Source organism: Pyxicephalus adspersus, chromosome 6, assembly GCF_032062135.1.
Source record: "Pyxicephalus adspersus chromosome 6, UCB_Pads_2.0, whole genome shotgun sequence".
In the NCBI taxonomy this organism is placed as follows: Eukaryota; Metazoa; Chordata; class Amphibia; order Anura; family Pyxicephalidae; genus Pyxicephalus; species Pyxicephalus adspersus.
In genome coordinates, this window is record NC_092863.1 from 82,856,307 (window position 1) to 82,868,652 (window position 12,346).

The window sequence follows — 12,346 nt, forward strand, 5'->3', positions numbered from 1 at the left end:
TAACCCTAGCTGTAGTATAATAGTACAACAAAAAGGAAACTCGTATCTATTATTGCTTATGCAGCCTGACTGCAATACAGAAACAAATAAAGGAAACTTCAATTTGACGTCAGGTGCTAGTTTGAGAGCCAATGAGCTCTATGTTCCATGAACCCCAACATTTTTTTTTACTACCAATATTTACTTCTCTGAAGAGCTATGTTAGCTGCAGAACCTTCAGCATATAACAGACTTTCAGAAATGTCAGCTGCCTGGTCCTCTATGCTCGCTTTGGTTCTTCTTGCCAGTTGTGATATCACTACTGTGTCCTGTATTTTTTTTACTATGTTGTGTAATTTATTTTTACATCAAAGATGTATTTTTGGTTAGTCCATCTTATTGTGATTGATATTGTGTATGTGTATTGGAGCTACTGTGCTCTGTATATATATCAAATGTTTTTTTAACAAAACAGATTAGGATAGCCTGAAACATGTTCAAATATTTCAATGCTGGTTACAAAAAAAGAAAAATATTTATTATTTTAACAAATAATAATGATTATATATATATAATAATGATATAATATATAATAATAATGATTCATAAACAATATATAAAACTTTACACATTCACTTTAAAGGAAGCAGAGAAATGGGGAATATTCCAGGCAGCAAGAAAGCAAACTGTGCGTATGCAAGAGTCAGAGCATAGCAGTCCCGTGGCTGCTACAACATTCCTATTCTTGTCTCTAATATATTCAGTGATAAACCCAGCACAGCAATCCGTTATGTGTGAATGGGTTGTACAACATGAGTCAACACAAATCTACAGACGTTATAGAATAGTTTCAGATATACATACAAATGTGATCAGAAAGTGAACATGTGCCCAGACAATGCACCCCAAAAGTATTTACATATTCTGAACAAGCAGTAAAAGCATCCTAAACAAACCTTCAATAACAAGACCCCTAACTATGTAGATATGGGCATTGTGGAGAAAATCATCTTCAAATTTATGATGGAGGCAATGAATTCCTATTACAGAGAGCAGAATATTGGCCGCCTTTCAGTCAATCAATGTATACACACAACAGATAGTGTAATCCTCATCAACCAAGATGACCTGTCACAAAATAATGTGTACATGATGCACTACCAATGCTAAATGGCAGATTTCAACTGTGTGTGGTAATACCACAAAAGAACCGAGAGTGATACTAAATTTATATTATCTCTTTTAAAATTTCATCAATTACATTTTTTATAAGGATCCACATATGATTTAGGTGTAGGGGGCAGTCAGACAAATTCTGTTAACCAGGGCTACACCTATACAAACACAGCCCAGAACTACTTATATCTGCTACTCATTCATTTTTTTAATTGTTTGACCAGACCAGCCTTTTTCAACCCTTTTACCCTAGAGCAGGGGTCTGCAAACTCTGGCGTTTAGGCCAGATACGGCCTAGCCAGTAGTTTGTTCCGGCTTAACGCCCCCTGGCCGAGCTGGCCGGCAACCCGTGGCTCCAGAGCCACGGGTTGCTGGCGGATCGGCCAGGGGCATTAGGAACTACCGGAGTCGCTTGAGCTCCCAGAGCTCCGATGCTGCCCCCTTGCAGTTGCTCCCCTATTTACGTGGTAAATAGGGAAAGCTCCCTGAAGGGAAATCCCTCTCCTCCGCAATGCATACGGACAAGAGAAATTTCACTTCAGGGGGCGTTCCCTGGTGGTGGATGGAGCCATTCGGGCAGGTCCGGCCTAGTGTGCTCCCACCCACCCCATAAATGGCCCAGTGGCCATAAAACTTTGCCGATTCCTGCCCTAGAGGAACCCTACAAATAATTTTCAGGTCTCGAGGGCTGCTGCTAAAACCAATGTATTGGGAGGTCAGTGGGAAAAAGCCTCCTAAATTGATAGACAATGAAAGGAATGCCCCCTTAGAGTGGTGGCTGGAATACCAGCGTGCAGCTGGCTACACTACGTGATGTTGGCCCCAGAACTTTTCAGTTATCATGAAATAAGAACCCATAGCAACCTCTGAAGAAACCCTGGTGTTCCATGATCCTTAGCTGAGAATGGCTTTTCAATAAATCTGATAATATCTTCAGAATAGTTTATATTTATTATGGAACTAGTGAGATTGTGCACTGCCATATGATACAGAATAAAGTATAAGAAAGTTGTTTTTTTTCAGACAGCAGTTAGGGTCATGATGAATGTGTTCTCACTGGTAGAAGTAATGGTGTTGGTCTTACTGTCTAGTGATTGATTCCTTAGCTCCAAGGTGCTCTTCAATGCAATATAACACATTTCATGTGTTTACTCAAATGCTTTATGCCTGCAAGTGAGATTCAGAAAGAATTAATCCTACAATGTGATCTGTGACTGCGGCTCCTTGTCATTGTGAACAATGGTGGCCACAGCTGTCCGTCACTCATCCTCAGTCAGAATATTCACATACACCAGACAACACTTTGGGTTCTGAATGATAAATTTGTATCCCTAATATTGTGATGTTTATATACAGTATACTGTATATATTATTTTTTCCCATTTGTCCTAATGCAGAAATGTATTAGAAGCTCTGGTTTCTTCATATACAATCTGGACTTCAAATCATACACATATATTTGACAGCTCTGTTCTGGCCTCAGGCTACTAATTAGAACAAAAAAAATTGGCTATTTTCTTTTTTACTCTTTTTTTTTTCTAAGCTTAGCAAACACCAATGCTGAACTCCATGACAGTGGAAGAGATAAAAACATTAGAATATTGTAGTCTAAAATATTTAAATCATGCAATGTTATTTTATTTTTGTTTATTTTAATTTTTTTAATGTTTATTTTAATTATTTTAATGGCAATTTTTTAAAATTTGAGTATAGTGTAGAAAACCTAAAATCCTTGTTTTAAACATGACCTTCATTGGGTCCAGGACTGGTGGTACACCCAAGTTCAATACCAGTAAAAGCTGAAATTATTATTTTGCCTTTCCTGGTTCCCCCTTTTCGCTCTCATCAACAAGCTAATTCAATTAAAATTATACAGTTCTATTTATTACATACCTTGTTTAAATCTAGTGGTATTATCTTTGTGTTTCCATTCTTCTCTGTAAGGGCAGATTATGGCTAGTAGATGCAGCCATAAGCCGGACCACCATCAGAAACTTCCTGGTCCCCGTCCACCATGCCTAAAAGGTCCAGCATTACAAAAGTTAAGTTCTTTTGATCCGGCCTGTTACATTACCCCTTGTCCTCCCTAATGGTGACTCCAGCTATCAGGTTGATTTACATTATACACATACATCATTTTCTGCAAACATCTCAGCAACCTGCTTTATTATTCGTCCTTAGAGCCATCACAAAGTGAAGGGTTATGCAAATATCAAAATGCCTTTTTGAATGAATGTCAATCTAGAGCAGCTATTCCCATCGAACCCTAGGATTCCACCAGAGAATGCTGGGGAATCCTTGACCTGTGATTGATTGACTTCCATTTGATGGTGCCTACTTAGTTTTGGGGCTGTTGTTACTTGGCAGAGCCAGCTGCAGGACAATAATGATTGCTTTAGCTCTCTGTAAAGGTGACATTTTGACCACCATTGTAAGGAGAAGCATTCCTCCTACAGGCCACCAATGCTGATTCCAGGATCCCTGCTGAACCTCTGTTTTAGCAGTGGTTCTCCGAGACCTAAAATTAGGTCAAGGTTGCCTTTTGGGTAAAGAGGTTAAGATACGCTGCTTTGGAGGGCAGGGATTCTTAAACAGACTGAAATAGCGGCAAGAAATGCCCACACGTGATGTTAAGCCTCCATAATTGGAAGATAGTTGGGACAGGAACTGTTCAGATGGGGAGAAAAGGACTGGATGAGCATCACTCAGGAATTAAATCCAGCTCTATCTGACTTGCTGCAGTTTCTAATGCATACTGATAGAAACTGACAGTATGCTTTCAGTACAAATATTCTAGACTAAAGGGGACAAAGCAATATATGACTCCTTCCCTCTCGCATACCTTTCAAGACAAATCTAACTTTGGGAGTGTTAGCATGGCCTTACCTTGGGTGCTATGCATTTCCTGCAAGTTTAGATCTCCCTTTATACTCGGCCCACTCCATACATGAGCACTGCACGTCCCTCAAGGCCCTCTAGATTTTCTTTTGTAATTTGGATCAAGTGGGAAAGGGTTGTGTCAGTTCCGCTCACTTCCTGTCCTGGTGCCACCTTGACAGTAATGAAAAATCTCCAGTGAGGACAGAGCCAGCAATAAAAATGATTTTTAAAAGTTTTGAAAGCTTTGGGAGCTTTTCATTGCTAACTGTGTCACTGTTGCTAATGAAATTGTCACTGGGGTAGGAAATAGGAAAATAATGAGGCCTGAAAAGGATGCAAAACCTTTCTACCTCTGCACTAAACAAGTTTGAATGATTACATTTTATTAATTTTACGATATCTGAATTTTTTTCAATCATCAGTAATAACTCAATGGAATAAGAATATACTCCCCATTAGGTTGATAAATCAGTGCAAACTTCTACAGTGTTTCCCAAAGTTCAGAAAACCAAAGAAACAAGATTATGCATTTCAATAGAAGGTGAGAGCTGATTGGCTGCCGTGTGTTCTTGCTCTTCACATTGACTTTATGGGTTTCTTCTGCTGATGGGTAGAATGAGAAAACATAAAGAAAATGTATTGCTGAATCACTCTGCGGAGTAAGTGGCACGCGTTGGTGACCTGCCAGCTCCTGCTGGGACAGCAGACTTTCTTTCCTGCAGCTCTGTGCAAACACTCGCTGGACTGCAGGCAGCAATTAATGTCAAAGCTTTCACTTGACCCCGGGGCCATCCAGCATTATGCTTTATTGTTATTGCAATTATATAGCAAAAAAAAGTGTGGATCTAGAGCTACCGGCAAATGTTACATAGCCCATCTATTTTATAATTATATATACACTCCATCGCTAAAAGGTTCATTTTATTTTTAAACTGTGCTTTCTGCAGTGATCTGAAATCTTTTTCAAATTTATATTTTTATTGTCATAGCAATATGAACTTATGGTTTTCTGGACCAGCTTATAACTAGACAGTGACAAGAGAAGCGGCACAATGATCAATTCGTCTTTCTGCCATTCTGCTTTCTCCTATGATCAGGGTGCTCCTCATCAGCCATGAACTGATAGGCTTGTTGTGCTGCTTATTCCTCTCACACTCCAGCACTGTTGTACAGGGGCTGCAGAGGGCTTCAACCAGGTCTTGTTCACTTGCACTGCTTGTTGTCTGCCCATGGTGCAGTGTGTTCATTGGTCACTGGGCAATTTCAACCACTCCGCACCCAGTTGGGGGTGTATTAGTAAGATGGCCAAGATAAGCATTTTCCAAAGCACAGAAAACACCTAACAAAATGCTACAGAAGCATTTTCATTGCTGTTGTTCTGGACAAAAACTGGTGCAGCATAGGAATCAGGAACAAAATTTGTTTGTGTTTCTTCATCACAAATGGCTCCAAAACAAAATTCAAGCACCTCGAGCCTGTCCTCCACCCTTCTCCCTGTTTGGTAGTAGCCAATCAGTCTTCGGGGACAGCAGTCAGTCCTGAAACTATTGCTAATAATCATTTTTGGTGACAATTATTGAACTTATGTCGTACAAGTTGGGGTTTACTCATCTGTGACCACATAAGTCACCCCGACATCTCTAACAAAAGTTCAGCATTTTTTGCGAACATCTACAAATTGTCAGTGTGATGCAGCTAGGGGTACTGCAAGAGATTAAAGCAATCTGATCTCAATTTCAGGAAACACAGTGACCCACCTAAAGGATCCACAGAACGAGGATGGGAACCAATTCTGTGTATAGATAAATTACTATCATGGCTGTAAGGAGGAATTTTTTCTGCAGGTTACAAAAAACAAAAATGAAAACATAAAGCAGATGCTAATACTATAAAATAACATAAATGATCTATTGTTTGTAAAATACATATGTTAGATCAAATAATAATAAAAAACATTAGGCCTCTTGTACAGAAGATAGGTTTGTAAAGTAAAAGTCATTTCCCAACATCTCGTCAGAAAGGACTAAGAGATTTTTGTTGGCCTTTTCATTTATTTTTAGCTGCTTTCCTAATTTTATGCAATGACCAATCAATTCAAAATTTAGGTTTAAACATTTAAAATAAGTCAGAATGTTACTGTTTTTTCAATGAATTGTCTCTCACTCGCCACTGCTCTGATCCGACAGCCTTAGTATACCTTACAGCCACCTAGCCATGTGAGTTACTTTGAAACAAATTCATTTCTTAAGGAATGCCTGAACACTACTAATGAACCACCATATTTCATTTGAAAGGTCTCCAAATATTCCCTGAGGAGGCCTGGTGGGCGAAACATGTCGGAATTGACAATTATCATTCCCACACATAATATCAAATCAGGTGGCCTGTGTATAGTAAACCCAGCATTTTTCTTTCTGTGTGTTTTTGCTATTATAATTGTATAATATTGTACTACCTTTTCATATGGAACATAAGTATTTATAATAAACATATTTTGAAGTATAGCCACAAAAAAACCCAGTCCTTTCTCTCTGTTTTCCTGTTTTTGTTACTGCAAACATTGTTTAAGGAAGAATTAAAAAACAATAATTGGGCACTGAATTACATTGTAGGGAAATGGCCTGTAATTTATGTAAGTTAACATAACAATAATTAATAAATCTGCTGTGCTGCCTACAACACCCCCAATAACTGGACACTCAACAATGTTGATCCTTACCTAGAACAATATTTTGTGTGCTGTTTAAAACTCCAAGTGGTCTATTTATAAAGAGGCAGTCCATGGCAGTCAATGGTAGTAACTGATTCTCCTCCGGGGAATGTTTCAATGAATGTCAAATTGACTGCTTTATAAATAAGCTATTGTAAATAAAGCACATTTTTTTGGACATATAAATAAACAGTTGATGGTTGGAGTACCCATGGAGGAAGACCAGTGTTGCAGCTCATTACAGCCCCGAGCACCTGCCTATGAAGGACTCCCCATAAAGAAAATGTAGTAAAAGAATTCCATACCTGAAAGAACATGAAATCAAAGGAGATAAAGAAAGTGAAAAGAGACCAGTAAGAAAATATGGGGCAGGGGAGAAGTAAGGGAGAACAACTGTACAGGTATGAACCATGTTATGCAGAGTTGGTCGAATGAAGGTGGTAGGATCCATTGTATCCATTGGGACCAAATAGCCTTAAAGTTAGGCAGAGTCTTATGCTTGGGGTATATTTCCTATATTGTACATTTTTAAATGACTTACCAACAAAAAAATATCTCATATGCTATTTCCAGCACTACTGAATTTGCACTGTCAATGCATATATTGCAACCCATGTGACCGATGTAATGTATGCAATGTTGTTACCCAAGCGCATCGTGCTTTATCCACACTGTTCTTCACATGAGCTTTACATCTATGGATTTGGTTGGCTCATTGGAATCATTGCTCCCTCTATGTGGCTCATATAGTAAGGCATCCCATAGTAAGAAGTGGGTTCTCCTTGAACAATATTTCTTAAATAGTCTCTTTCTGGCCATGCCATGGTGTTTAGAGGATAACCCTGGACTGGCCAGTTCCCACACAATTCTTGGGGTAAACCTCAAGGTTTTTAAGAAACTGTCCTGGAACCTGGTGGTATCTCCCAGTTCTTTGTATGCAATTATTGGGAATTCTAAATTCCATGTAGGCATATTGGTTCCTAGCTTGATCACAACAGTTTAAAAATGTGCTAGTAATTATATCACGAAAAACAGTTTTTATTAGGATTCAGTTTTAGCAGGAGTTCTCAGAGACGTAAAATTATTTCAAACTTCCTTTTGGGTAAAGAAGTTAAAGAGAAACTAAACTCAAAAACAGCCAAAACAAAAAAAAAAATACACTTACCGTATTTTCCGGTGTATAAGGCGACTGGGCGTATAAGACGACCCCCCACTCTAACCAATCATTTGGGGGTCGTGTTATATGCCCAGTATTGTACTGTTCCTTCTGCCTGTCAGATCTCACTATTGTGAGAGAACTGAGAGGCAGAAAGAACTGTACACTACTAGTTCTAAGTAATGAATGGGCACATTCCTTTAATGAATGGGCGTGTTCCAGTGAAGAGCCAATCAAGGCTCTCCACTGGAGAGCCAATCCAGGCTCTCCACTGGAAAGCCAATCCAGGCTCACGTCCTGCTTTTCAGCTTACACGAGTCCTGCTGTGAAGCAACGTGAGCCTGCCCAGGAGGACTCGTGTAAGCTGAAAAGCAGGAAGACAGAAGGAGGCACAGGAGGACTCGCAGGGACGCCAGACCAGAGAGGGGACTCGCGAGGACACCGGGCGCTGCAGGTAAGTACTGGTACCCGGCGTACAAGACGACCCCTGACTTTGTCATAGATTTTTCGGGGTTAAAAAGTCATCTTTTACGCCGGAAAATACGGTACCTTAAATCCCGCAGAGAAGTTGATCAGTCCGGAGGTCTCTTCTATTGGGTCCTGTATCGTCCTAGCATCCGTCTTGTGCGTGAGATTGGCTTTTTTTCCCCCTCTTTTGACGAAAGGGCTTCTTCCGCGCATGCCTGAGGTGCATAAGCATGAGCAGAAGGAGCACCCAAGAGCGTCCTGGGATGTGTGACATAGGTATCCCAGGAGGCCTCGCGCTCCCTTTCATTCTGGATCACTTAGGCAATGGAGAATTAGGGGGCAGTGCTGCACCCTTTATTTTTTAAAAAAATGTTGCATTAAAAAAAAAAAAAACAACACAGAATTTTTACTTTGTCTGCCCTTTTATATAAAGTGAATATTCTGAGTTTAGGTACGCTTTAAGATAGGCTGCTTTGGAGGGTGAGGATTCTCAAACAGACTGAAATTGCATGTAGACTGCCCCAGGTATTGCCTACATGTGACGTTGAGCCTCCATGATTGGAAGATAGGTGGGCCAGGAACTGTTCAGCTGGATGACCATCAGCCAGAAATAAAAGGCTGGCTCTATAAGGCCTCACACAAAACGTGCATCAAGATCCATTAGTATGTTAAATTCAATGAATCCACCTCTGGTAATAGTGTTCCAAATGAGTCCATAAGTTCATAGGAGGGAAAGAATCCACAATGGCACAAAATCATGAATTGTTATCTCAACGTGTTTCATTGCATCAGGAGGTATACGACACCAAAAACAATAATAGGAGGTTTTATAATCATATATTGCATCAGTTTCAACCATACAGCCAATGTCTTTAAACATAAATACTATACTTCACATTGCATTGCACCCAGGTAACATCTACATTATTACATCTCATTTGTTAGCAAACTTGTGCTATATACTAAATTAAGTTATAATATATGTATTAGGATAGACTTACAGAGCTCACTCAGGAGAAGGTACCAGCCGGTCCGTGAGATTTGCCAGCTCCTATAATATACAGGTATAAATTCCTACAGGAGGACACTTCTATCTTCTTGCTCTAAGTGGCATGCATGAATACATCAGATACAGAGCCCCGCACCCAATTTATTTACAATTGCATTTTTTAGCACTGAACATAATAAAGAAGCATCTAATCAGACAGAAGATGGATTTGCTTGTCACTAGAGACTGTGATTTATACTTTTCAATTAGAAAGTATTATCAGAGACCCTGGTCTCATTTTCATGCCCTCCAGTATATCTCCATGTAATACTTTACATTTATTTCGGATACCAGCTGTAGTACATATATCAGAGAGATGCTAGAGATCTTGTGGGCTTTGATGTACTGTTTTTTTATTGTTACAATTTATTTAGCAGTCATGGATATATTAGTGATTGTGTTCACAGAACACAAACAAAGCTTCTTGTGATTTGTGTGAAATGTTTGGAGTGTGATTTTCTATTATACAATCTGTCCAGATAAATTATGGATGGTGAGCTGCACCAGTGTGGTCTCTGGACCTGAAATGATCATCAGTGACCACAACTGCAAAGTGGAAAGCTGGATAATAAAATATCGCTTAGCAAATTATCAACTATTAGGTTTCATTTATTTGATTTCTAACCTTTATTGTAATGTAAGAATTAGCACATTGCACACCAGGAGTAACAAAGTCCACCATCTTTGCTATCAAATAGACCTCAAATTAAGGGCAATTCAAGTCCAACAAAAAGTAGGATTTTGTAAAGAAAATGATGAAATGCAAATAGCCAATATGCTTTCCAGTGTAAACGCATGGATACTGTTCTCACTACACCACCCTCAATAATGTGAATGCCACCCATATTGATGACCTTCACTTGCTTTTAGAGCTTGCCGGGGAACCTTCATCAAATGAAACTTTTCAGGAGTTACTACTTATCTGGTTACCACTCTACAATGGCCAACCCCTGGGTCAGTAAAGCATGCATAAGTACCATAGGGGTCATGAGAAGTGACCACATTTCACCAAATCCTGCTGCCCATGCCATAGACTGTGGGAGAGCAAGGAACTACTTATACCAAAAATAATTATATAAAATATACATATTTAGTTTTTTTGCACACATTTAATACATCTGCTTTTTTTTCTTATAGTGTTTGTAAATGAAAAAACAATTTGGAATACTAGAATTACACTTTATAATAATACAAAGTATATCTATTAACTAGAAAAACCTCTACAATACCTTATTTCTCTTTAATCGGCGGTCACATGACTGCATTGTTACACTCCTCTTCCCGCAACTTGGTGGGCTGACAAAGACAGTGGACAATGCTTTCCGGTTAATGCCAATGTCATAGGTCTCAGGAGCTTTTTCACCCTATAGAGAAATTCATTCTTAGCAATTCAATTGGTTGTAGAATAGTTTTTTTCTTAGTCAAATTCACCCTTTTTGTTCATATGAGGTTTTATTTTTAAGTAAATTTAAGTACTTATAACTTTGTTTATGTAAAAGCCTCGCTTTTGGTACAGTACTTTAGGATATTTCATGAATAAAAGGCCTACAGCATATGGTATGTACACAAGTAAACCAAGAATGTTCCTGTAGAATAGTTTTTCTCAACCAGGGTTCTATCAGAACCATAGGACTCCTCCAAAAGTTGCAAGACGTTTCTAGAGCAATTTGTGAAGCTCAGGTCAGTTTAGGTAACACCAATGATTGTTTGGGATATGTGTAGGATTCTTCCTATGGACAACAGCAATGTATTGTGAGCTGTGGGTATAGTAATTATAGCAGAAGATTCCTTAAGACCTGATAGTTATTTTAAGGGTTTCTCCATGATGAAAATGTTGGGGAACTTCCAGCGTAAATCAGCCATAATGTTTCCCACACCTCAGGTTCCACAGAAATGTGTCTGTAACACAGTCTTTATCAATATTTTTTTTTCTTTTTGCATAGGGCATTGCTATGATTACTATATCCACACTTCCCAGTATATTACCATGATGGTTAGTAGGAAGAATTGCTTCTTACATGGCCATTGGGAAGAATACCACTCTTACAAATTTCATAGATGTCAATTTAACTGACTCGAGAGGTACAAACTTCGCACTGCTCAAGGAATCCCTTGCAACCCCCGGATGGGAAACACACTAACAATAACTCAGAAATGTCTTGATTCTTTCTAGGAATACATCAAGCCATTGGACTAGGCCAGCCTAAGTGGACCCGTACCAGTCAGTTTTTGAAGACGATCTGAACTATGAAAGCAGTCCCAAAAAAGGCAAATGGGTAGCAAAGTCACTACAGCTGATCTTTTCCTCATTACTGACCTTCCATGTCTTGTCCTGTATCTGTGTTAAAGTGGTCATCATGGCAGGGTTGGGTTCCCACACCACCAAAATTCAGATCTGCTCTTTATGACAAGTGATCTGATAATTGGTGGGGTTATAATCAAAAAGAAGTGAAAGCACAAATCCCCAGAAAAAAACTTCCTCCCCAACAAAAAGAACAGTAGTGGCATCACCAAATCATTTAAAACTAACAGTCAGACAGCAGTGTCTTAGATGATCTCACTATGCAGATTTATATCTATGAAGGTACAAAACAGGAGAACCTAGATACAATGCCATACCAAGGAGTGCACTGCTAATTTTCAGGAGGAATTCAGGACAAAAAGCATTTTTTCTCCATTAACCTTTCCATATAATGCTACAATAAAGCACATTTATGTTCATTCACTGTATATATAATTGTAATATTATTGTATTTAGATTGTAAGCTGTTCGGGGCAGGGTCTTCTCCTCCAGTGTCACTGTCTGTATTTTTCTGTTATTTGCAACCCCGATTTAATGTACAGTGTAATGTTGGCACTATATAAATCCTGTTTATTATTATTAATAAAAATAATAATATTTAGTTTTCTTTTGCTTACATGCTTGCTT